Here is a 26,301-nt window from a genome sequence, read left to right as displayed (position 1 = left end):
ATATTTACATTCTTTATTGAACAATTGGATTACTTATATTTGCTTCTACGACAACAAAAACCCAACGATGTACGATGTCAATAATTACATAAACGTTCAAGATACGATTGTTTTTACAAAAATGATGTCCAATTGTGAACAATACTACTTCCTTCATATGCAGTGGTGAGCGTATTCAAATTTAAACTTATGTCAATATACAAGTGTGCAGCACCCATATCTACAACTTATAAACATTGAATATTATAATAACGCCTGTCTAAGTATCATTGTAATAATAATAATAATAATAATAATAATAATAATAATAATAATAATAATAATACACATTTATATAGCGCTCATTCTCGTGTAAAACACAAGCTCTGGGCACTTTACAATATAAATATCAATTTTAAGTGAAAAAAAAACAAAAAAAAAACAAAACAAAAAAAAAACAAAAAACAATAACAACAATAATTATTTATAGCCAAATCAAGGATTCATAGAGTCAAGAAAAACAAATACAGTAAAAATGTGTCTTGAGATTCTTTTTAAAAGTAGGTATAGACTTGCACTCCCTCAGACCACGTAGTAGTTCATTCCAAATCTTGGGGCCGAAACAAGCAAACGATCTATCACCAAATTTTGTTCTTGATCTTTTTTCCGAAATTTTCGTTTGGTCATTACATGATCTTAAAGTGTAATTTTCAAATTTACACATGACCACGTGATCTGTGAGATATGCCGGTCCTATACCAGCCAAACACTTATAAACAAGACACGCTGCTTTGTAATATGTGCGCTTTTCAATGGGCAACCAATGGAGAGATGCCAACAAAGGGGTTGCATGATCAAATTTTTTTTTGCCAAAAACTAATCTTGCTGCACTGTTTTGCAGCAGTTGTAATTGTTTAATAGAAGCCTGAGGCAAGTTGACAAGCAGCGAGTTACAATTATCTAGTTTCGAAAAAATGAGGGAAACAACCAATGTTTTACATGTTCCAATTGCAATTGTAAAAGATAAAGGCTATATATGTATATAAGACAATGCAGGAAAAAGTATCGCAAAACGCCACATGAGCGATTTCCTTGGATTCATTATCGTATGATATTCAACAACCTGCGTTCAAAAAACGAAAATATTGTTGACCTTATTCGACCCCACTACATACACTACTAGACTACGTTATTATTACATCCTCTACCTGGTGTGTGGACTCACATCACCCACCGGTACTCTACAGATTACATCATCTACCTGGTGTGTACTCACATGCCACCTCATCGAAACTCGATCAACAAACACAGACAATTACAACACACGACCTCTGTCGACTACTACACACGAACTCTTTGTCAACACATGGCTGAGTTCACAACTTTCTTTTGACTTGCTGGATAAGTCAAACTTCATTTAAATTCAAGATCTCGCACATAGTTAATCTTGAATTTTTACAATTTCATCTACAATGAGATTCAACGTATACACAAGACAACCACAAATATCTACGAGGAGAATCGACCCAGATGCCGGAGATGAATGGATTACAGCGACGTCACAAGACCAAGAAACAACCCAACAGGTTAAGCATACGTTTGCTACCTGTAGAGTCTTTTTTCGTCCCAATTCAAAAGACTCGAACAAATACAACACACCAATTGCAAAAGTTGGTCACTTTAGTAACAGCCCACAATCACATAATATGTTAGATTTTACTTATTTAGTTATTTACACTACTAAATATGAATAAGTCGGACAGACTAATGACTGATTATTTACAAACACTAAATATGTGATGTGAACAAGCCGGACAGACTATTGTTTGATTATTTATTCAATGCTAAATATTTGAATGTGAAGACATTACAGAGGAAAAAGTTTTTAATTAATTAACAATAAATAAAGTGAATTTATGACACTTGGGCTATTCAGTGACCACAACACACACAACAATGCAACACGTAGACTAGATACAAACACCTCAACTCTTATAGTTGATATATTTTTTTATGACATGAAAACTCATTCTAAATGGAGACAATGACTTAATTAATAATTACTGACAATTTTTACAGGATGACCATTCTCAAAACGAACGGATTACTGAGAAATGTGACCTCTGATGGATGACCACAAAGAACAATTTGATATCAATGTAGTTGTAAACTACACCCCGATGACTTAAAAAGCTTTAAAAAATTGAAACATCAACAATGAACAATGAATGATAATAACTTCAACTTGAATTTTAAAATGATGATAATGCTATTATTATGATTTATTTTTAAACATTTTTTTTATTTATTACTAATTGAAATGTAATCGTTCGTATATGGATCTAGGTGTCTATAATACATTATTTGTACCACATATTATAAGTAGGAATTAATGTAATAATGATGTTTAAATGGAATCATAAAATATAAGGGAATATACAAGGTACTGGTTTTGATATGTCAGGAAATGAGTAGACATACATGGAAGCTGAGATTATCACCCATGTCGTATAGAGTTGAATTTGAGATTGAATAATTCAACGTGAGTATATCACTAATGGAAACTGAACCATCCTTTTTCATGCAATAATATTTATGTGTGATGGGAGATGACGAGAATTAAACACTTTTATTGCTATGAAGATGGAATTTAAGGTAAAAAGATATTTTTTCTTTGAACTTTTAATTAATTGATATCTTACTGTCGATGTTGTAATACCTTAAAAGGATAATTGATAAATATATAAATGTTTTAATCAATTTTGGTGTTGGTAAATTAAAATTTTAATCACTTTTAAATGATAGATACCTTACTGTTGATGTTGTAATTTGAGAAAAAAAAAGAATCTATAATCGATATATATATCTATTTGGATGTTGTAATCAAATTTGATGTTTGTGAATTTAATACTTTAAAACCTATAATCGATATATATGAATGTTGTAATCAACTTTGATGTTTTAGAATTTAAAGTTTAAAGTTTTTAAATATTTAACTGGTATAAGTATATATCATTTTTTTAAATAGACTATTTCTTACATTTGTTTATTACATTTTAATTTGACATTACATATATATTTAATCTCTTACTGTTTTTTTTTTTTAATTGAAATTGTTTTAAGTCAATTTAAATTCTAAGAAAGGGGCGTATGTAAGAGAGTAAGCCTATGCAAAAGGTTATCTAAGACATTTGGTGCAAACTGTCAATTATATATCAGCAAATGGGTTTAGTGAGTACATAATGCAGGCATATCAGTTAAACATGGTCAATGCATGATACGTTTGGGCAGTTTTTATGTCAAAGTTACTGGACAGGTTATCATGTTGAGTACTATTTAATCAATCATTCTTAAATTGGTTTAGGGGTGTTGAAACAGGTGAAAGGGGCATTTATCAAAATAATGTTATATCATAAAAGGCGGGGTTTAACATCAATATGTAGGAATTGACGTTTCAGGTTTGATTATGATTTGGTCTTACTCTTAGGGGTTGAATTATAGACTGACAGGGAACTGTCAAAACTGCAAGGGGGCGTGGAAACAATGGAACTGTGGGTAAAATTTTGATAGGGATAAAAGAGGATGTTTCGAGGAAAACGGTAGGATTCTACCTTTTGATTCAGGATTCAACTTGACCATGAGCTGCACACTTGAAACCTTTTGTGCTCACCATCATTTATTTGCTTTTACGGACTTAGAAATATTCCACGAATATTGAAAATGGTTACTTAGGCAAAATTGACTTTACATGTGGACTGATTTTACGGATTTGGAATTTATGAAACTGATTGAATTATGACCATGCTATTTGATTTGGATTTGGAATTTATCATGATTTGGATTTTGAATTTATCTCAAACAAATAAAACTGTAAGAAATGAAACTTGGAATCTGGACTTTTATTTGAATGTCTTGATGTTGTGCATTCAATTATCATCACCGGCCCTTGAACTCTTTCGTCATTATTAACATCTACAACACAACGCAAAGGATAATACTACCATCTATCAAAAACACCACTATACGATCACAAGCCATTACATATGTGTGCAACTACCCCACAGTAGTTGTTGTTGTTGTTGTACTAGTAGTAGTAATTGTTGTACTACTACTACTACTACTACTACTACTACTACTACTACTACTACTACTACTACTACTACTACTACTACTACTAGTAGTAGTAGTAGTAGTAGTAGTAGTAGTAGTAGTAGTGGTAGTAATTGTAGTACAGTAGTAGTAATTGTAGCAGTAGTAGTAGTAGTAGTAGTAGTAGTAGTAGTAGTAGTAGTAGTAGTAGTAGTAGTAGTAGTAGTAGTAGTAGTAGTAGTAGTAGTAGTAGTAGTAGTAGTTTTAAAAAATCCTCCGACCTCGAGCTAACCCTAATAGGAAAAAAAAACCTAGGACTGCTTTCAATACTTCACAAAACAAAATGCCGACAGAAGACCAAAATAATGGTCGTATTAGGAAACTTTCACTAATCTATCAATGTTTGTTCTAGAGTTTTTTAAATGCTACTATATATTGACAAATTGAATAAATAAACGCATGACAAAATATCCACGGTGAAAATACAAATTGAAAGAAATGCTAGCAAGAGGAGCTTCCGGAAGGATTCTCCTCCGGACGGCTTCTGGAAAGCTTCGGACAGCTCTGAGGGCTTCCGGGTGGGACCGGCAATTAGTAGCAGCCAGGAACTATTTGCCAAAATATTACCGTCACTCTTTCATTCAATCCACTCCGGGCCTGCTGGCACTTGAAGTGATGCAAGGGAGCTTGGTCCTGTCAGTAGCTAATCTTGGAGCCGTCTCAAGGGACAGACCTCTCTGCTTTAGGTCCCTCTCTACGGTACGTCTCCAAGTCTCCTTGGGACGGCCTCGCTTCCACTTTCCTTGGGGTGTCCATCGCGGAGCCTTCCTTATTAGTATTTCATCATGTCTACGACAGACATGCCCCAACCATTGCCATCTTCTCCTTTTAATGAGACTGTCCAGAGACTCCATTTCAGCTCTCGCTCTCAGGTCCTCATTTGAGATTGTGTTTGGCCAGAATATCTTGAAGATTCGTCGCAAACATTTGTTTTGGAATACTTCAAGTTTGTGGATTATACTCTCGGTTATCTTCCAACATTCTGATCCATAGAACAAAACGTTCAAGACATTACATTTAAAAATCTTTATTTTGGTGCTGGAATATAATCCCGTTGCTCTCCAAATATGTTTGAGGGATGCAAATGTCTGGTTTGCCTTACTGATTCTGGTTTTGATCTCTGCATTGCAGTCACCAAGCACGTGAATATCTTCCAGAGGATTTCCATAAACAAGCACTGGATCTTTGTTTATTGTCTTGATTCTCGTTGCTTGAGTCTTCATGTTGTTTACTTTGAGACCAACGGAGCTTGCTGCTGTGTGTAAACTTTCAGTCTTCTGGCATATATCCTGAAATCTATGAGCGAGTAGTCCAATGTCATCTGCATAATCTAAATCCTCAAGTGTTGATGTAAGACCCCATTGTATTCCTCGTATATGTCCTTTTGTAGTGTTTGGTATCAACCAGTCAATGGCCAAAGAAAACAGTATGGGTGAGAGGATACAACCTTGTTTGACTCCAATGTTCACTGTCAATGGTTCTGTTAAGTTATTGTTGTGAACAACTCTGCACTCAGAATTCTTATAGAGATATTGGATAACGTTAACAATTTTCTGTGAAATACCATAATGCCTAAGTATCTTCCACATACTGTGTCGATGAACGCTATCGAAAGCCTTTTCAAAGTCGATAAATGCAAGAAACAGGGAGCTGTTCCACTGATTCGATTGTTCCAAAATTTGTCGAAGTAGAAACATGTGGTCTATGCATCATTTACTTTTCCTAAAACCTGCCTGTTCTTTGTCGCATGATGTTGTCTACTGCTCCTGAGAGTCGTTTGAGTGTTATACGGCTAAATACATTACTAGTCAGTGAGAGTAAAGTAATACCTCTCCAGTTATTACAATTCCCAAGGTCTCCTTTCTTTGGTAGTTTAATAATCGTTCCTTTCCTCCATGTGTCAGGTATTGATTCTTGCTCACATATATTTTGCAGTATGTCTCTGAGGAGACGGGGTGTCTATGTCTTCTGCTTTCAACATTTCTGGGCAAATACCATCATTTCCAGGTGCTTTCCCATTCTTCAACTTTTTTATTGCTTCCCTGATTTCTCTAACTGTAATTTCACCCATATCAACTCCAAGGTCTTCATCTGCCTCGTTACTGTTGGGGAAGGTGCTTGGGTCTGGTTTTTTAAGGATTTTCTGGAAGTGCTCTTTTCATCGTTCTAATTTGCTGTTTTCTTCTGTAATCATTGAGCCATCCTCAGCCTTTACGGGTACATCTTGGTTATTACAGTGTATCTCTGTCTCCTCAAAGTTTCTTGGCTATCATATAGACTGTTTTCATGTCTTTCTGATCTGCTGGTGCTTGTGTTTTCTCTGAAAGTTGGTCTACATATTTCCGTTAATTCTTCCTTGCTGATCGTTTTACATCTCTGTTTTTTTCTTTGTATTGCTTTGACTACGTGTCTTTGAGACGTGGCGATTTGGTGCATAAGATTTTCTTCTTTATTTGCTTCCTGTCATCAATTGCTTTTTGACCATGTCTCAGCCGTGATCTATTCTGATCTGACATTTTCTTTAAAACCGATGGTTTCTGTGGTTGCCTCCTTTAAGGCCTGATTAATGTATCAGTGGTCGTTATTCCCTGATCCTCTAATATGCTGAATCGGTTCTTTACTTTGGAACCTTCCGTCATTTGAAATCCATGTCACCTTGTGAATGTCCTTGTACGTGAACAGTGTTCCTCCTATCACGAGATTGTTCTCTTCACAAATATTGATCAACCGTTCTCCGTTATCAGTGGTGACGTTCCCTAGTCCATGATTCCCCACGATCCTTTCCCTATTTTCGTTGTAACATCCCACCCTTGCATTAAAGTCTCCTATCTATAGAACATTATGCCTTGGGATATTGTCAATGGTTTTCTGAAGTGTGCTGTAGAACTTGTCTTTCATCTCATCTATTGCAACATCTGTCGGAGCGTATGCAACTATGATTGAAGTTTTGGCGTATGTGGAATTGAACCTCACATACAACAGTCGTTCGTCGATTGGGTTCCATTGGACTTGGTATTGGCATGCTTCTGGTGAATAAGTAATGCAACCCCTTCCTGGTGGTTATCATCCTCTCTGCCTGACCAGAAGATGGTGTCTCCTGTATTTAGGTTTTGCTTTCCACTCTTATTCCACCTCACCTCTGCCATTCCAAGCAAGCTCAGCTTATATCCACTGGCGGTCGGTCAATAGAGCGAAGTTGTTTTGTGCCGCCCTATATTTTCCGTAGATATTAGCATGTCAACCAAACAAAAAACTTCAATTTTAAAATTTTGATAAAATTAAAAATTTAGCACATACGGCTTTTTGTTTTGAATTTAATATTTGATGACTCGTGCGTCGCTCCGCGAAGGTAGCGTCAAATTGGCACGTTTCATCTTTCCCCGTTGCCTGCGCGGGGTGACAATGAGCGGAGGGTGTGGTGTGGTGGGGAAGTTTTTTTTGTTTATATGAGCCAGTATTCGTTTGGCCGTCCTGTCCTTATCCTATACTCTGGTGTACCTTGAAGAAAGTTAGTTACCACTCCCCAATCTCCCTCCACCCTCCCTTCCCAACTAACTATTGTCTTTCACTGCTAAAATAATTAGGCCAAGACGGCCAATCTAGCGATGCACGCCCTGAGGTCCTACTTGGGATAAATTAAAACCATATAAGTTTTATCACTGAAAGAAGAGGCTTTGCTTCACTTAGATATACGGATGAAGAGAATGGCAATAAATATATATTTTATCATTGTTGGTTTTGCTTAAATATATATTAAATATCAAAAAGAACAGTAAACAAAGTATGCATCGAGAAGAGCCCCATGGTACTATAAATAAAAATCCCTGACCCCACGGAATCCTTCCTCCCCGCACACTCCCAACGATCCCTACTCAACTTGTATTGTGTGCATTGTCTAAAGCCCCCCATATACGCCGACATCCGCTGATAGCGGGACGGATGACCTATCGCTGTGACCCGATCCCTGCGTTTATCGCAGAGGATTTTTGCCCACATACGGGGAGGTATTTTTTTGAGGCGATCGGCGATCCGGGGCGTGGCAGTATAAAAAAGTGGACAATTTTTTTCGGATTTTCGCTGTTTTCACGTCGGATTCGTGATCAGCGTCAAATTTACAATAGGTTTGATACTAAGAACTGTGTGTTTACTCCAAAAATTGGTGAAATTAGAAATAAATTTTAATTAATAGTGAGGCTATGTGGCCGACAGAACCGATCCCAGTTACTGTCTGTTATTCTATCTTTCGTCTTGCGCACAATAGTGATTACTTCTCACTAAATTATATCAATTAGACTGTTGAAGGAACGAAATTGACATAATTCCACTCTTTGTTATTGTATTAAGGCAGTCATTTTGGTAATTAGTTCTCACTAAATAATATCAATCAGACTTTTAACGTTCAAGGTTACTCGCAGTTTTGTATGACGGTACGTTATTTCCGACTGGTGGATGTTGTGAGCATTTTACCTAAACTCATAGCATCAATAACCGTCCAAGATATTCGCATCATATGTAGCAATAGCTATAATAATCTAACATGTCGAGAGAGAGAGAGAGAGGAGAGAGAGAGAGAGAGAGAGAGAGAGAGAGAGAGAGGGAGAGAGAGAAAGAGAAAGAGAGAAAAATTTACTTGCGCTATATATACCGCTATATTCAATAAAGGTGCTCAAATCACTTTATAAGGGTCTTTGGCCAAATAAAAACATGTTAGACGAGACATGACTGTTAAGCGATATTGCAATTGTTTCCCGACAGAGACGACGCTGTAAACAGCGAGGTACTCATTTTAACAGTGAACAAGGTGAGAGAATGCGAGTAAAGAGCCTTTTCCAAGGACTCAATTATGCGCCACTCAGAGCGGGACTCGAATCCAGTACCGTCCGATCCAAAGGCGAGTGTCATTTCACAAGATCACATGCATAGCCGCACAAAAAAGTGATGAGAGAATAGATTCATATGTATTGAAGGAGGAGAGAGCGGATGGAGTGAGTAAAGTTCTTGGATATTTATAGAAGGAACCAAATTGACGTCACCCATCTCATTGTTATTGTTTTTAGGCACCCATTTTTATGATTAGTTCTCATTAAAATATATCAGACTATAACGTTCAAGGTTCCATGTAGATCTTTGGGCTGGAGTGATATTTCTGGCTGGCGGACTTTGTGAGTATTTTAATTTAACACAGAGCATCAATAGAAGGAATGAATTTGACGTTAGTCAACCCGTTGTTATTGCTTTTAGACAGCATTTTATAATTAACTTATTACTAAGTTATATCAATCAGACAATGAACGTTCGCGTTTGCAGTTTTGTGTGTTAATATGTTATACCCCGATGGAGATGTCGTGAGTATTTTTCCAATACGCATAACATCAATACATTTGCAATCCGATTTTAAGTTTAAAAGCAAAGTAGACCACGGAAATTTTTCCATTTTGTGGACAATAAAGATTTTTTATTTATCGTCATTATTATTATTATTATTATAATACCCGGTTTGCCTGATCGTGGTTCGGACGCCTATCAAAACCGTGCGTGTATGGAGCCTTTAAAAGGCTCCATACACGCCCGGATATGATCCTGGTTCAGACCCCGATCAGGCAAACCGGGGTGAAAACGCAATGTGTGTGGCCAAATACCTGACCGATAAACCTAGGTACGATCGATTGCCCGCAAAGCCCGCTTTGCTTAATATTTTTCGAGGCGATCGGCGATCGGGGGCGTGGCAGTATAAAAAATTGGACAATTTTTTTCGGATTTTCGCTGTTTTGACGTCAGATACGTGATCAGCGTCGAATTTACAATGGGTTTGATACCAAGAACTATGTTTTTACTCCAAAAATTGATGAAATTAGAAATAAATTTTAATTAATATTGAGGCTATGTGGCCGACAGAAAAGTGCCCCTCCCTGTTTTGTGATGGATCAAGTGGTATGACTCTCACTTTCGGATCGGAAGGTTCAGGTTTCGAGACCCGCTCTGAGTGGCGCAGAGTTGAGTCCTTGGAAAAGGCTCTTTACTCACATTCTCTCACCGTGCTCAGGTGTAAAATGAGAACATGGCCGTTCGTTGTCTTTGTTGGGAAAAAATGTCACATCGCCTGACAGGCGTCATGTCTCGTCTTTCAAGTCTAATATTGCTGTTGCCTTGGGACCCCTTGTAAAGCGCTTTGAGCACGTGGATATTGCGCCAAATAAATGCTGTGTTATTATTTTTTTCAAATAATATTTTTATAAATGTTGCGCCAGGAAGAGGTAGATGGCAAAAGTTTCGTTCTTGTTCATCGTAAAACTTATAAAGGATTTCATACAAAATAAAAAATAGTTTTCATAATTTTCAATGTAATGATATAATAATATGCCAGTTCTTTTTTTTTTTTCCTCCTCACCCGTTGACGCGACATGACGGTCGACCTTGACACAGACATTTGGGATTGGCAGATGCCAAAAAGCCTTGACTACGTGATGACAGGGGTGGGCATTGTAACCTTGAATTATAATCTACAAACAACGCCCCCCCCCCCGCCAAAAAAAAAAACAAAAATAAAAGAAAAGAGCTGTGTGCGTGTGTGTGGTGGTGGTAGTGGTGGTGGTGGTGGTGGGGGGGGGGGGGGTGCGAATGCGAGTAGTCCCGAGGAGTACCCGTTTAACCTGCCACGGGAACACTGTCGATTTGTTTTATAAATAATAATAATAATAATAATAATAATGATAATAATAATAAATAATAATAATAATAATAATAATAATAATAATAATAATAATAATAATAATAATAATAATAATAATAATAATAATAATAATAATATATAATAATAATAATAATGACGATAAATAAAAAATCTTTATTGTCCACAAAATGGAAAAATTTCCGTGGTCTACGTTGCTTTTAAACTTAAATCGGATTGCAAATGTATTGATGTTATGCGTATTGGAAAAATACTCACGACATCTCCATCGGGGTATAACATATTAACACACAAAACTGCAAACGCGAACGTTCATTGTCTGATTGATATAACTTAGTGATAAGTTAATTATAAAATGCTGTCTAAAAGCAATAACAACGCGTTGACTAACGTCAAATTCATTCCTTCTATTGATGCTCTGTGTTAAATTAAAATACTCACAAAGTCCGCCAGCCAGAAATATCACTCCAGCCCAAAGATCTACATGGAACCTTGAACGTTATAGTCAGATATATTTTAATGAGAACTAATCATAAAAATCGGTGTCTAAAAACAATAACAATGAGATGAGTGACGTCAATTTGGTTCCTTCTATAAATATCCAAGAACTTTACCCACTCCATCCGCTCTCTCCTCCTTCAATACATATGAATCTATTCTCTCATCACTTTTTTGTGCGGCTATGCATGTGATCTTGTGAAATGACACTCGCCTTTGGATCGGACGGTACTGGATTCGAGTCCCGCTCTGAGTGGCGCATAATTGAGTCCTTGGAAAAGGCTCTTTACTCGCATTCTCTCACCTTGTTCACTGTTAAAATGAGTACCTCGCTGTTTACAGCGTCGTCTCTGTCGGGAAACAATTGCAATATCGCTTAACAGTCATGTCTCGTCTAACATGTTTTTATGTTGGCCAAAGACCCTTATAAAGTGATTTGAGCACCTTTATTGAATATAGCGGTATATATAGCGCAAGTAAATTTTTCTCTCTTTCTCTTTCTCTCTCTCTTCCTCTCCCTCTCTCTCTCTCTCTCTCTCTCTCTCTCTCTCGACATGTTAGATTATTATAGCTATTGCTACATATGATGCGAATATCTTGGACGGTTATTGATGCTATGAGTTTAGGTAAAATGCTCACAACATCCACAAGTCGGAAATAACGTACCGTCATACAAAACTACGAGTAAACTTGAACGTTAAAAGTCTGATTGATATAATTTAGTGAGAACTAATTACCAAAATGACTGCCTTAACAAAGAGTGGAATGATGTCAATTTCGTTCCTTCAACAGTCTAATTGATATAATTTAGTGAGAAGTAATCACTATTGTGCGCAAGACGAAAGATAGAATAACAGACAGTAACTGGGATCGGTTCTGTCGGCCACATAGCCTCACTATTAATTAAAATTTATTTCTAATTTCACCAATTTTTGGAGTACACACACAGTTCTTAGTATCAAACCTATTGTAAATTTGACGCTGATCACGAATCCGACGTGAAAACAGCGAAAATCCGAAAAAAAATTGTCCACTTTTTTATACTGCCACGCCCCGATCGCCGATCGCCTCAAAAAAATATCTCCCCGTATGTGGGCAAAAATCCTCTGCGATAAACGCAGGGATCGGGTCACAGCGATGGGTCATCCGTACCGCTATCAGCGGATACGGCGTCTATGGGGGGCTTAATAATAGTATAATTATAAAGATGTCGCTGATTGTGTGTGAAGTTAACAAGTGCTTTGCGTTTGGAATTAAATGTGGATTTTTAAATTCAGTTATTCTAAAGTTGTGTGTCATACCGTTAGTATTCAGAGAAAATGTATTATCGCTGTTGTCATTGTTTATGAAACCTACCTGTTTTTATCTTGAATCATTTTATTTTAAAAAGTTATTTCTGTAATTTGTAACCAATCATGAATCATGTTGATTTTTTAATTGAAAATCGATTCCGACACTTATCCCCTCAAGAGAAAATAGTGGTGAAAGATTTAGGTCCACACAAACCAGTGAATTTTAACTTAGTTTCTAACACACCGCGGATACAGCGCCGATTTAATAATGATTATTTTTAAAAATGTTGAATGACTTACTGCCAGTGAAAGCCGTAAAACGCTTCATTGTTTTTATTGCTTGATTTTTGGTGATGTATGCTATAACGGACAACAGGAGGATTCAGTGATATTGCGCACATCTCTCAGGCACTGAATAAACATTCTGAATCAAATAGCCATGTCACAGATGCTGTTAAATATAAACTTTTCAACGTTGTAGATATAAGAAATCAGTTGGAAACAGGACATGCTGCGTCTGTGAGTCGTTATAATGAACAGATGAATGTTAACAGACAAGTTTTGTCCAAGATAATTGATGCTCTTTTGTGAGTACGTCTCGTTAATATTCTAACACACACACATACACGCACACACAAATACACGCACATATGCAAACAATTACAATACCCCCCTCCACACACACACACATACATACACACACACACACACACACACACATACAAAGTAGGTCAAATTAAGTTAAATTAACTAGACCAATAAAATTTGATTCTGTGTTTCGGATTTGTGCCGCCTTAAATACAATGTGACCAACCGCCCCTGCTTATATCTTTCCATTTCTTTCGTAGATTGCGCTATCTTACCAACTTGGTAAAGAGTGCGGGCATTCCAGAAGCCCACCCTCTGATGTTATTTTGATGTCAGGAGATTAGCTGTCTGGATGGGACGCCCAATTGGCTTAGGCCCCCACCCGTCATAAGTTCAGTGTCTTAGCCTGCTTCTCTCCATCTTCCAGGTGTCATCTTTTTCCTTGCTATCTTTTCGGTAGCGTTGTTTTGTTTGACAGGGTGGAGTTGCTAACACTAACACCGTGGCTATCTTCCAGACTTGGAGGGGCAGGATTTATTTCAGAGATTCACTCCTAGATTGGTTGCTTTCCCAAGCTCTTTGAGTCCAATCCACCCATTGGTTTCGTTCAGGTTTGCTCCGTAGTCTTTCCTCCTCCCGAAGGTCTGCAAGACAGCAGGGTTAAAGGTTAGTTTTATTAGGCGCCCTTGACTCGCCTAGACGGAAAAGGTTAAACGAACAATTTCGAGACGGTAGCAGCATCCATCTGCTTTCCCCAGCCCCCCTTCAAGAACTGCCACCAGTTTGTCAGCGACTGCAAGCAGCTAGCCCCCATATCTAGGGACCGTTCCACTATCCGCAACATGTGGACGCTCTGGGTCGGGGATAATATACGAGATATGAAACACCGCATCTCGCTCTTGGACACTTACCAGCACTAAAGAACAATAATTCTGTAGAGGTGTCAAAAACTTGACACGCTCCAGATCATCTCCCTGTCGGTGAAAACCTTTAGTAAACATGACAAAATGGGCGGCTTTGTGATCCAGTGGTATGGCACTATGACCTGTCCCGGATTCGAGTTCCACTGTGAGCGCACAAATAACTGAGTCCGTGGAAGAGGACCTTTACTTACATTTTATTTTATCACCACACTCGGTTGTAAAATGAGAGCCTGGGCGGTAACGTTGTCTCGCTTTTTGCGTCATCTTTTTCCTTATATTACGCGGTTTTGTTGTTTTGGAATCCCTTATAAAGCGCTTTGGGTACGTATAGTAGATTTTGTGTTTATAAAAGCTTGTATTTTTTATTGTTTACATGGAAATTGTCAAGTACAAATAATTGACGATAATAATCATGACGCGGCTACTATCCGGGGTTTGAATCCCAGCTCTGACGGGCGCGTAGTTGAGGGCTTAAAATAGGCTTTTTATTCTCCCACGATACTCAGGTGCAAAACGAGTACTTGCTGCCGTTAATAGAGTTGTCTCTATCCGAAAAATAATGTGATATCGCTTACAGACCGCAAGTCTCGTCCTACACGTTAAGTGCTGCTGTTGGCTAGAGACCTCGCTTTGAGCACGTTTTGTGGATATTGCACGATATAAATGGCCAAAAATTAGACCTGTAAATTCTCAGTCAATTAACTGAAATCAGTCAATTCGTCAAATTCAAATATTTTTAAAAAGGGAAGAAAGCATTGAATAAAGAAAGAATTCATGAATCGTAGTCGATTGACTGTAAAGTTAATTAGGCATGTTCCACAGCGCCACGCATAGCTCATGGGCCGTTATATTAACGATGGATACATTGCAAAGGCTAAGTGACGCTTTTTAGAATTGCCGTGTCTGAACACACCCCAGTGTATTTTCACACAGCCTTCGTGAAATTATTTTTTCACTTTCCAAACCTGTCGTAGCCAATTTTAACTGAGCCGCCGAGCAATAAATTTCACTGTTTCGTTTAAGCCAAAATTGACCACATTTACTTGAAGGACAGGAAATGTATGAAAAAGAAAAATTCGAACAGCGGAAGTTCGTATGTAGACACCTTCAAATCGAAAGTTAAATGATTGCTACAAGCACATCTCGATTGCCTCATGTTGTAAACAAACTGGTTGACCGTTTCTAAGTTTCTTTACTGATTGGGTACCTAATTATAAGGAGCAATGTAAGTAGCCTAATTAATTCCCGCGCAAATTAGTTTTCTGCCATTGCTTTGCTCAAGTGAGCTTGCTATTTACCTTTCATTTTGATTCTTTGGATTTTACCGCTACGACGAATTACGAAGAGTTTCAGTTTCAGCCAATTTTTATAGAGCTCATTTACAGGTCTAAAAAATTAATAATACTGCATCACATAATATTCGACTGTCACAGGATTAGTATAATTATGAATCCAATATATGTCGCGTCTATGTAGAAGTGGCAAATAGAAAAAGACAAATAGGAGTCAGATAGCTTCCCCAAGGACATAAGTTGTCTGGTGCCGCTTTTACCTGTTATAGTCGGGTTAAAGCTCCTGACAACTCGGCAGATAGTAAGAAAATTTTTAAGTTTAAAGAAATAGGTAGAAAAAGTAGTGGTAGATTATTGGCACGTTATATAGGGATAGATCGGTTCAGAAGGTAAGTATTAATCCCCATTAAAGCAGAAATACTTTAAAATGAATCAACTGAATAGCCTTACAAAATAACAAGTTAACACATAATTAGCCAAAATAATAATAGTACATTCTAATTAATTAAAGTTAGGCTGTGGGTAGTTAATTTTCATCCCTTTATGGTCCGTTTCTCAAATCATTATAATTGGATCCTTGTCTGTTTGGATGTGACTGGTGGCGGCGTTAAGGTTGCTTCTGCTCGGAATTTTATGGAGGAGCCTTTATTCATTATCTGGTTGTCCCAGTGGGTCTAGATAGATTCAGCTCTGGATCAACATGATAGATTCAGCTCTGGATCAATATGTAACCAGGTGGACGTTTACTCAGTACCCTGATCTGTGAAAATACCGGAGCAAATCTTTGACTAGTTGCAACATTTTTATATTCCTTATAAGCAGTGATGCATTAAGGCTCTTCAATTAACAAACCCTTGACATCACCACTGATCTAATTTTCTTTTTGTTAGTCATCATCCTTAATTTAATTAACGGGATGCAGGTAGGTTAGTGGGATAGGGAAAGATAAGCAAACAATGAGAGCATTAGACTCAATACATATAAATACATAACAGTACCATCGCGAATTGGCGATAGCATAATTGTAAATGTAATTCATGTAATGTAATTAATTCATTTGGAAGACATACATACATATACAATAATATATACATATATCAAGGACAGATATACTGAAATGACATTCATATGGAATCTTCAGGCAACGTTAGTTGGGACCAACAAAGAAATATAGAAAATTCAAACCAAAATAACTACAGGGACATTATATGGCAAGATCTACCTTTTTAGACAGTGATTGTGAATTCAATGTTTTAAAAAATATTTAACGATTATTATCATCAGCAGTGAATAAGAGTAGCCAAGAAACGGAAAGGATGAGTAGTTAGATATTCTAAAAATGACCTTATAGTGATTGATTCAGGATGATTTGTTTAGAACCTTGATTAATGAATGTACATGCAAAGTGATGCTGAGGATGGGGATGAACAATTAGATGAAGGGGAAAGGAGATGTAAAATATCAACAAATGGAGGTAATCTGTGGAGGATGATCCCAAAAAAATATGAATACCAAAATGTCTACTAGGGGATGCACTACATATATCGTAGTTGTAATTAGGATCTCTCGAATCTATTAGTTTTTAAAAATTTTTTTGAACACTATTTCATCCCTATAAGGAACGATCGGTCTGCCGGGTAGTATTTTCATTTGAATACCTGCAGACCAATGACTTTCACAAATAACAAATCTGTCGGATGTGGTTCAATATCATTACGAGAAGGGAGTTTGTTTAACCATGTTTACCGTTCTGGTTCCTCTTTAGGCAATCTGAACACACAACATTTGTTGGCTTTATTGTAGTTACCCTAAAACGGGGGCAGTGTTCATCGACCTATCAGCGGCCTATGATACAGTTTGGCATGACGGTTTGATGTATAAACTAGCAAAACATATCAACTGCAAAAAACATTAACACTCCTTAACAAAATGTCAGGAAAAAGAACATATCATGTTTGCCTAGGAGACAAGACCAGCAGGAAAAGAACAATAATAAATGGAGTACCTCAGGGCTCTGTTCTAGCACCAACTCTATTCAACGTCTATATAAGCGACATTCCCGAAACTAAAGCTTTCAAATTTGGTTATGCTGACGACATCGCAATTGCATGGCAATCAAACGACCTTAAACAATTTGAAAAAACGCTTACAGACGACACCAACATTCTGCAATCATTCTTCAATAAATGGTATCTTCGAATGAATACCACAAAAACTGTCAGTACTCTGTTCCATCTAGATAACCATCAAGCTGACCAACAAATAAATGTCACAACTAATAACTCTACCTTACCATACGACCAAAACCCAAAATATCTCGGCGTAATCCTGGACCGGTCCCTCACATATAGGAAACACCTAGAAAATACTGCACATAAACTCCAGAAAAGGAACGGTATCGTTAGAAAACTTGCCGGAACTTCCTGGGGTGCCTCCACATCAGTCCTCAGAGCATCCTCTATAGCACTCTGTTACAGTGTAGCAGAATACTGTGCCCCTGTCTGGGCAAGGTCCACTCACACCAAAATAGTAGACTCCGCTCTAAATAACACCATGAGAACAATTTCTGGCACATTGAAATCAACTCCCACCTCGTGGTTACCAATAATGAGCGCAATTGCCCCTCCCCATCTCCGAAGAGAAGAGGCGACACAAAAACAATATCACCGACTGGAGAAAACAACATCAAATACTCCACTCAGAATAATCACCCAATCAGCCCCCACAACATCACGCCTAAGATCTCGCAAACCGTTCTACAAATCCAAAAAAGAACATTTCGACCTCTCTGATAGCTGGAAAACTGAATGGGAGAAAAACAAACCAAAAAACAGTGATCTAATCGAAGACCCTACAGCAACACCACTCCCAGGTTTCTACACACTAAACAGAAAACAGTGGTCCTCCTGTAACAGACTACGGTCTCAACATGCCAAGCCTGTAACGCTCCAAATCAGGACATCGACCATGTGGTACTTCACTGTCCATCAACATTCATAGAGGGCGGCTATCCTGCTATCCACAAAGCTGATGACGACTACATCAAATGGCTGAATGAGTCACACTTGGAGGTGTGAAGACCATACGACACTACTACTAACATTGCAATTCGCAACACCACAATTTTCCCCATCTTGAATTTGCTAACAAATCATGTCCATGAACATCAGACCCACACGAGGCAAAAGTTCATGTGAAGCAAAACATTCAGAGTACTGGTTCATTCCATATAGTCAATGGAGTAGCATCAGATTCATTGTTCCATTCCATTCCATAGTCATAGAGTTAATTAATAAAGTAACATATCAGATCAATGAGACAGAACTATATGTTCAGAGTACAATAGTCGGAATTTTAACAAGGGGGCGTGTCTTTTTCTTCTTTTTCTCAGCTGTTCACAATGTACAGCTGCAAAAATGTGTATGAGCCTCTGAATGATTTTGTCTTAATAAAAAATATTTTTTCAAGAATTTTAAAACAATAGGAACGTATTTCGCTTATTACAGCTATATTAACTGTATAATAACTGTAAGGATCGGAACTCAAAGATGATTTATAGTGTCAAAATCATGATTTTCCGATTATCCATTTTGAAACTTATATGATGTTGTGCAGAATCCGAATATGAAGGAATGACAGACACGTCTACATTTTATATGATGTTGTACAGAATCCGAATATGAAGGAATGACAGACACGTCTACATTTTATATGATGTTGTACAGAATCCGAATATGAAGGAATGACAGACACGTCTACATTTTATATGATGTTGTACAGAATCCGAATATGAAGGAATGACAGACACGTCTACATTTTATGATGTTGTACAGAATCCGATATAAGGAATGACAGACACGTCTACATTTTATATGATGTATGTGCAGATCCGAATATGAAGGAAGACAGACACGTCTACATTTATATATGTTGTACAGAATCCGAATATAAGAATACAGACACGTTCTACATTTTATATGATGTTGTACAGAACCGAATATGAAGGATGACAGAACGTCTACATTTTATATGATGTTTACAGAATCCGAATATGAAGGAATGACAGACACGTCTACATTTTAATGATGTTGTAACAGAATCCGATATGAAGGAATGACAGCACGTCTACATTTTATATGATTTGTACAGAATCGAATGAAGGAATGACAGGACACGTCAAATTTTATATGATGTTGTACAGAATCCGAAAATGAACGAATGACAGACACTTCTACAATTTTATATGATGTTGTACAGAATCCGAATATGAAGGAATGACAGACACGTCTACATTTTATATGATGTTGTACAGAATCCGAATATGAAGGAATGACAGACACGTCTACATTTTATATGATGTTGTGCAGAATCCGAATATGAAGGAATGACAGACACGTCTACATTTTATATGATGTTGTACAGAATCCGAATATGAAGGAATGACAGACACGTCTACATTTTATATGATGTTGTACAGAATCCGAATATGAAGGAATGACAGACACGTCTACATTTCATAACAATCAATATTGACGTCTACGTTATTGATGAATAAAAATGAAAGTGAACATTACGTGCGTCCAACATTATTTTGATTTCAAATTTTTGAGAAATAGCTTGTTATTTATGCCAAAGAGGATTGCATAATTTTAATGTTGACCAGTCAATTAATGATATAGTGTTTCCAAGAAATATGTGCATGTGTTCAACAACAACAAAAAGAACAACGTAACAACAATAACATGCAAAACTATGGCTTGATTGCGAAATTCCAATTCCATAGCTGTCCTCTTTAATGGCTTATCGATAGATACACGTAGACTTCTTTTCGCAGCTTTACGAGAGAGGAACCGATAGAAATTCCGTATAAAATCGTATTGTTTAAGAGCTTATAGGTTTAAAAGAAAACTTTAAATGCTGTGTGAAACGTTCATGCATAGATACAATTTTGCAAAGTTCAATATAAACATTTATTGTTAATTTGACAATTTTGAGTATTTAATCACTAGTTCAAATGAGTTTAAGCTAGAGATTCATATCAGTCTTCGGTAATTCCGACGTGATGTAAATAAAAAGCAATAAATTAAAAAGTCAAAATTGGTTGGAAACTACATAAGTTGTTAATTTATAACAGTTAATGTGTGTTGCTTTTATTTGGAAAATAGTATGATGTGTACTCATAACCACTAGGCAGAACTACTGTGTCACAGGATGTTTTTTGAAAAACGATGAATTCATCTCTTACTTTGTGGTGTGAAAATGTTTACATATTTAGCAATGTAAAATCTCTAATTTTATGAAAGCGGTTTTAAGGTAGCTTTTTATAGGTCGTGAAGAAGAAATCTTTTTTGTGATATGGCATCACAATACGGGCCAAATTCTTTATTCGGTTAAGAGAAATTGATTCGGAGGTTGACACAAAGTTTTACAACTTTCAGGCCTGTAAATCTTCCGTCTATTGTCGAATTTCCGACAGTACGATTTTGCTCTATAAGTGCTAAAAAAATTTAAAAAGTTAATAGTAAAAATAAAATTCGTAACGTCAAAGAACAGAACCAATAAAAAAGAAAATAAAAGACTTTTATTTCGTTCCTCGAAAAAATTAGATTTTATTCCGTTTCAAATGCCGACTTAAAAAAAACAAAACAAAAAAATCTTTTTTGTTTGTCGCATTAAAGACAAAACAAAACAAAAGCTATAATATTATCATGAAGATATGAAGTGAGTAGAAAAGTGCCAGAAGACAATAGAGAATAAAATTTTTTTTTTTTTTCGCGGCGGTGGTGGGGTTTGAACCTGCGACCTTATTGGTACGACAACTCCGCCTGGCAGGTGAGAGCGTGGCTCTACCGTGTGAGCTATCCACGAACACAAAAATATTCGTTTCAAACTCAAAGTCATTTCTAGATCCCTCTCTCACCCACTTCTTGAGACCGCCGATTCGTTCACCACCATCGCGAAGTAATGTTGACCAGCAGTTAAGCTTAATAGCCAATATTCTCATCACAAACATATAACATAGAAACGATTGAGACATTGAGTATGCTCCGGTGTATGGGGTGAATTTTTAATTCAGAAAAGTGAGTGGAGCAGGCACTTATGCCGGTAACAACAAGATATCTTCATATCTTGTTGTTACCGGCATAAGTGCCTGCTCCACTCACTTTTCTGAATATTATCATGTCACCTACACGCTCCGCTAGCCGTGGATGTATTCACTGCCTTCCTACTATGCCACAGCCAGCGAGAGAGAGGTCGCGAAGTTCGCGCGAGTCGTCTTCACACACACACACACACACACACACACACACACACACACACACACACACACACACACACACACACACACCTAGTCAGTAAATAACGCACACACACAAGTGTGTCGAACCGAACCGGAAGGTTTCTCTCTATTTTGTTACCGACACACATGCATATCTCCGTATTCCTCAGTCTCTATATTTTTTTGGTTCCGTCCAGATGCAAGACGGAAATAAATAATGCGAAATAATTATTTTTCTTCGAAATATATATTCTTCTTCGAAAGCTCTCGCACCACCTCTTCTTCTTCTTCTTCTTCTTCTTCTTCTCTATAAGAATTAATCCAAATAAACGAAAGAATCAGCGTAAACATTTAAGTCATCATTTGCTGAGAAGCTTTACGGCAGATGGTTTTAATGTGTAAATCGAATTTTAGTCGGTAGTCTATGTCTTGTAACTACAACATATGTGGGTGTGATAAATTATCAAGGCGCAACTATGAGAAAATATGTATTGAATTATTTAAAATCCAGAGAAATTTAGGTGGGATTTGAAATAGGTGACTATAATATACACAATACTAATAATCAAGGTTTATGTGCATTCTTTCAGCCTGTTTTCAAATCGTGGAGAGCGACTGTCGTTACGGACCTTATATGCGTGCTACGACACTACGGATACTTTAGATAACCGTTGTGCGTAAGTTGAAATATTATTTATTGTGTATACAACTGAAAAAAAATTGAAACTTGTTCAAAATTGTGTGATTCACGAAACATTGAGTCACCAAATCTAGATAATGATTATGATGATAATAATGATAATAATAATAATAATAATAATAATAATAATAATAATAATAATAATAATGATTATGATGATGATGATGATGATGATGATGATGATGATGATGATGATGATGATGATGATGATGATGATGATGATGATAATAATAATAATTATTATAATAATAACAATAATAATAATGATAATAATAATAATAATAATAATAATAATAATAATAATAATAATAATAATAATAATAATAATAATAAAACAACAACAAAATGTAAATTGGTACCAATGAATTGAGCATTTTCAGTTAAACTGAATGGAATTTTATCATTGCAAACTGCTTAATCTAAAAGAAACCCAAACATGCAATTGTTTTGTGTTCTTTCCCAAACGTCGCAAACCACATAATGTGCGAGAGGTATATGGAACAATATTAAAACGTTATTAAAAATATTTCTTTTTCAATTGATAGCATAAATGCTGAGGTAAACTTTGCTTAACATTGTAACACGCTTGGCAAGTGGCTGTGTATGTTTTCGTGCTCTGTGATTTGTTTAATTTTTCATTTTGACTACCTGTGTTCGTAACTTAATTCATTATATACGTGTTGATACGACGAAGTACCATACTAACTACACTACTACTACTAACTACTACTAACTACTAATAACTAATACTACTAACTACATATAATATATACTATACTACTACTACTACTACTACTTACTACTACTACTACTACTACTACTACTACTACTACTACTACTACTACTACTACTACTACTACTACTACTACTACTACTGCTATACTACTACTACTACTACTACTACTACTACTACTAACTACTACTACTACTACTACACTACTACTACTACTACTACTACTACTTACTACTACTACTATTACTACTACTATTCTAACTAACTACTTACTACTACTACTACTACTACTACTACTACTATATTATTATTATTATTATTATTACTATTGTTATTTTATTATTATTATTATTAATAATAATAATAATAATAATAATAAAATAATAATAATAATAATAATAATAATAATAATAATAATAATTACATGATGATGATGATGATATGATGATGATATGATGATGATGATGATGATGATGATAACAGTAATATGATGAGAATAATGATGATGATGAATGATGATGATATGATGATGATGATTATATTATATATTATTATTATTATTATTATTATTATTATTATTATTTTTTATTATTATTATTATTTTTTTTTTTTTTATTAATAATAATAATAATAATAATAATAATAATAATAATAATAATAATAATAATAATAATAACAATAATAATAATAATAATAATACAATCATCGATGCTTTTGCAAAGGATTTAGGGTCAAATATGCTTTATGAAATCATGAAACTATGAAGTATTGTTATGTTGCATTTATTATTTTTTGGTTTATTCCTTTTTAACTTAAAAATGGATTCAACAGAAACATTCAAAGTTCTCGGGAGTGCCTACAAAGACTGAGAGGACGATGCTCTGCAAAACAGATTCATAGAAAGTTGGAATCCCTCCGGAAAACAGAAGAGAGATGTAAGTACAAAATAAAATAGCCTAATATAAAATCAATACACCTTCCTTTAATTATCCCCAAGGGGTTTCTCTCCAAATGAATCAAAGGAAAGACTACAGCAACCCAGGTGTCAGCCGCAGTGAAGCGCCGAAATGTGTGCTAGGGTGAGGTGGTTTGCTCAAGACCACACAGCGCAATGGAGTGTTGAACTCGGTACCTTTAGAGTATACAAAAGTCATAACACTGTACTACGCTGCCTTCGTATTTATGATTTATTGAGAACAGTTTTTTGATTATTATGAATGAAACAAAAGTTAGATCGAGGTCTATATAGAAGTCTGGTTTTCCCTGTAGTCGACACAGACAGACAGACAGACAGACAGACTTGGTCTTTCTTTTATTAATTTAGATAAGTATATTTTATGTTGGAATTATTTCACCATCCTTTTAGTTAATCTCCATCGGTGCGGTAATTCCATTTATACCCGATAGAAATGAATCATAATACCCACTAACATGTTCAAAATGCTTTACAAGGGTTCCCAACTGCAACACTTAGCGTGTGTGACAAGACATGACGCCTGTTGGCGATATTATTGCACGATGAGAGAATGTTAGTAAAGAGTCTTTTTTCATGGACTCAACGATGCGACATTGAGAGCGGGACTTGAACCCAGGACCTTCCGATCTGAAGGCGATTGTCATACCACTAGACCGCCCAGACGCAAGAATCATTTAGAAATGTTTAAACAAAGTACATTTTGTTGAAATAAAGGAATTTACCCAATGGAAACCGTACGGTGCTCTTATTGGCTAGCCAACCAGCGGCCTCGATGAGAAAACCATCCGCCATTAAGACATGGGCTGGGAATTACTTTACTATAGTAAACAAGCGCTGATCGGCCGTTCATGAAATCTAAGAAAATAACTTCCTGCTCGCTCGTTTAACTCAAAATTATTCAAAACGATGTCTCTAAAATATATAAATGTGACTTCTTAAGGTTTTCTCCACGGTCAAAACCATACAACATTCTATTAATGATTACGTCCTAGGCAAAAAGAAATATTGACAGGTCGACCGAGAGTTGAACTCGTCAGACGACAAACATCAATGCGAAGTGTAGAGAGAGTCAAGCTCTTGTTTGTCTTTTCTTGTTCTATATAGCGAAAAGGATAAATAGTATAGCCTCGTGTGTGAGTGGTTGCGTGTCATAGTCATGTTTTAAAATTGTTTCTGTTGTTTATGTGTGAAGTGATGACTCTCTCACACTCACTGCATCACCATAGCAAAGAGACGCCAACTTTAAATTTGGCTCACAGGAATTTCAGACACCACTTGTAGGAATTTCTATGTCGAAAGAGGAATTCCCGCACACAAGAAAAGGGAATTGGGATGGTATTTGGCATACATATTGTATAGTATCTAGTTCTAAACAGATAACTGATTAGAATTATATTATGATATATAAACACAATGCCAAATACAATTCCGAAGTTTCCTTATTTCAAATGAAGTAAAGCTCCAAAACCCAATGGTAGTGATTGTAGTACTGGTGGTAGTGAGGATGATGCGGTGTTGGTGATTATAGTAGTAGTGGTATTGATGATGATGTGGTGGTGGTGGTTGTAGTTGTAGTAGTAGTGATAGTGATAATGATGTGGTGGTGGTGGTGGTGGTGGTGATGATGATTGTAGTTGGAGCAGTAGTGGTAGTGATGATGATGTGGTGGTGGTTGTAGTTGTAGTAGTAGTGATAGTGATGATGATGTGGTGGTGGTTGTAGTAGTAGTGGTCGTCATGATGATGTGATGGTGGTGGTTGCAGTAGTAGTTGTAATGGTGATGATATGGCGGTGGTGTTTGCAGTAGTAGTGGTAGTGATGACGATGTGGTTGTGGTGGTTGTAGTAGTAGTGGTAATGGTAATGATATGGTGGTGGTGGTGGTGGTTGTAGTAGTAGTAGTGGTCGTCATGATGATGTGGTGGTGGTGGTTGTAGTAGTAGTGGTAATGATGATGATATGATGGTGGTGGTTGCAGTATTAGTGATAATGATGACGATGTGGTTGTGGTGGTTGTAATAGTAGTGGTAGTGATGATGTGCTGGTGGTGGTGTATTAGTAGTGGTAGTGATAATGATGTGGTGCTGGTGGTGGTGTAGTAGTAGTGATAGTGATGATGATGGTGGTGGTGGTTTTAGTAGTAGTGGTTGTGGTGGTTGTGGTAGTAGTGGTAATGATGATGATATGGTGGTGGTGGTTGCAGT

General features: G+C 36.5%; 1 long non-coding RNA gene across 1 annotated transcript in view; it reads left to right on the top strand.

The window, feature by feature from the left end:
- LOC144969076 (uncharacterized) overlaps positions 1 to 26,301 on the top strand; it is a 37,024-nt gene that overhangs the window by 9,348 nt on the left and 1,375 nt on the right. Inside the window, exons 2-3 of the long non-coding RNA XR_013644722.1 lie at positions 22,280 to 22,366; positions 23,954 to 24,057. This is a non-coding gene — a long non-coding RNA (uncharacterized LOC144969076). The remainder of the gene's footprint in view (positions 1 to 22,279; positions 22,367 to 23,953; positions 24,058 to 26,301) is intronic.

Source organism: Berghia stephanieae, chromosome 3 (genome assembly GCF_034508935.2).
Source record: "Berghia stephanieae isolate SIO BIC M18660-M18661 chromosome 3, UCSD_Bste_1.3, whole genome shotgun sequence".
Classification (NCBI taxonomy): domain Eukaryota; kingdom Metazoa; phylum Mollusca; class Gastropoda; order Nudibranchia; family Aeolidiidae; genus Berghia; species Berghia stephanieae.
This window is presented reverse-complemented; position numbering and strand designations above follow the sequence as displayed.